This window comes from Silene latifolia, chromosome 4 (assembly GCF_048544455.1).
Source record: "Silene latifolia isolate original U9 population chromosome 4, ASM4854445v1, whole genome shotgun sequence".
NCBI lineage: Eukaryota > Viridiplantae > Streptophyta > Magnoliopsida > Caryophyllales > Caryophyllaceae > Silene > Silene latifolia.
This window is the reverse complement of record NC_133529.1, coordinates 41,231,648-41,233,776: the sequence shown is the minus strand read 5'-3', so window position 1 is coordinate 41,233,776 and position 2,129 is coordinate 41,231,648. Positions and strand designations below refer to the sequence as shown.

General features: G+C 34.2%; 1 long non-coding RNA gene across 1 annotated transcript; it reads left to right on the top strand.

Annotated features, from left to right (window-relative positions):
- Positions 1 to 591: 591 nt before the first annotated feature.
- LOC141652219 (uncharacterized) lies at positions 592 to 1,092 on the top strand. The gene is made up of 3 exons (XR_012547046.1): positions 592 to 763; positions 891 to 926; positions 1,030 to 1,092. It is a non-coding gene; the product is annotated as an uncharacterized LOC141652219 (long non-coding RNA).
- Positions 1,093 to 2,129: the final 1,037 nt, after the last annotated feature.

Sequence of the window (2,129 nt, the reverse complement as noted above, 5' to 3'; positions counted from 1 at the left end):
GGGGAGATCGAACAGAGAAGCTCTGCGAAACATTAACAATGTCACGGTCACCGGAGAGAACTGGGTGTTCAGGAGTATTTACCGGTGTAAGGTGGTGGTGGTTACTGCTGACGACTGGTAATTGTGATGGTTGGAGATGAGAATGAGGATGTGGGTCGTGGTTTGGGAATTGGGATACAGGAGAAATGGAGTATGAACACGTTGCTTTATTTGTGGTGTTTTATACTTCTATTTGTCACACGCTTATATTTGATTTTATCCATTATTTATCGAACGTTCTCACCGAGTGATCATTCTCATCGGATCCTATATATATATATATATATATATATATATATATATATATATATATATATATATATATATATATATATATATATATATATATATATATATATATATATATATATAGATTTAGGATCCGGTGAGAACGATCACTCGGTGCAAACGGTGAGAACGACCTATAATAAGGAAATTACAACAAATCATACGGTCTGACTAATTTTATTAATTGCGCGGTTCATATATATATATATGTTATACTTTTTTCATTTCCTTCTCTCTCCTCTCATTTTGTAATCCCCGTTCTTCTCTCTATCTTTTCCCCAAATCATTTTAAACCCTAATTTCTCCCCCAAATCATTTGTTCGTCAATTTCTGGTGAATCTATTGCCGATAACGATGATCGATTATTATTCGTCTGCCGTTTACTCGTCCTACTTTCCTTAATCGTTCTATTTCTATGGATTCCGCAAGTAATTTGGTATGATTTGATCTTCACCTTTTAGTTGTTCATGCCGATTTCCTCGATTTTTGCTTTAATAAGCTGAATTATCCTTTTTAATAAGCTGAATCTAATTACTTCGTTGACTTTGAAATCACTGTTGCAGGTTCATCTGCGTTACGGTCGAGCTTTTGGTAATTAGGTATTTATCTTACTGTAGTGATTATTTTTAGGTTTTATTTTTGTTTATGTCCGGCTTATTCTTTGATTTCAGTAGATGTTTACTTACGTTCGGTTGCATGCAGGTTGTTGTTCCGTTTCAATTGAAGAGGATCGTCGTCTTAGTGTATTCTCAAATAGGTATTATATATTTCCCTATTTTTTTTGTTCGCTTTTATTTTTTATTTTTTTTCCTTTTTGCTGTGTTTTCAGTCTTAGCTTAACATGATTGTAGTTTATGAAGTTTCCTACCTGAAATTTGTGTTGTTTACAACAAGTTTTTGTTGTTTTTTATGTGTATTTTATTGTCGAGCTTTTTTTATGTGTGTTTCTACGTTCTGTCCTTGGGTTTGCCTTTCAGAATTTAGTCTGTGTGTGCTTTCATATGGTATCATCTAAGTACGTCCCAACGGTTAACAGTCACACTAAGTCAGTTGCTTGGTACATTCATGTGGTATGTTTGTCGTGACGATATGTCCTATGTATTTGTGGCATTTTTTGTATGCTTGGCATAAGGTGTTTGATATACTATTATTTTGCTTTTTGTATTACTTTTTTTGTTTTGTTGCGTGTTTCAGTGGGGGTTTTAAGGGTCTAGGTGCACTTTAATACGCGTTAACCACGTTTATTTAGTCCATAGACACGTTATTTTGAGTTTAATAAAATGAATTCATCAGTGCCTTTTTAAGAGGGTGATCGTATCTGAATTTGTTCTGCAATGTTTGTGTTTTGTACCTGTAACGTATCTGTGATGCCCGTGTGATGTCCGCAGAGTATTTTTTTTCATGGATGGTTTGTGTGTTGATCTGGGTTTTGTATAATTTGTGCTATTTTTCTTTTTTTGCTTGAAAATCGTCTTGCATGTAACCTTAGTTATGTTTTATTTCACAGCATTACAGTTTTGACTGTCATTTTGATGTGTGATTTCATGTGTTTCCTAACTTGTTAGTTTTTTGTGGTTGCTTTCCACATTACAGCAGTGTGTTGTGTGTTGTATAATCGTGAGTTTTTACTGATTTTTTATAAACCCAACGGCTACATATCAGCTAGGTACATCCCAAAGGGGCTGTAGTCATGTTAAATTTTCCGCTAGGTACGTCCTTATGTTATATGTGGCGTGGTGATATGTATTGATGTTGTATGAAACTACCTTTCATCTGTATTCTGTTGTCCCTTTCATTTTGTA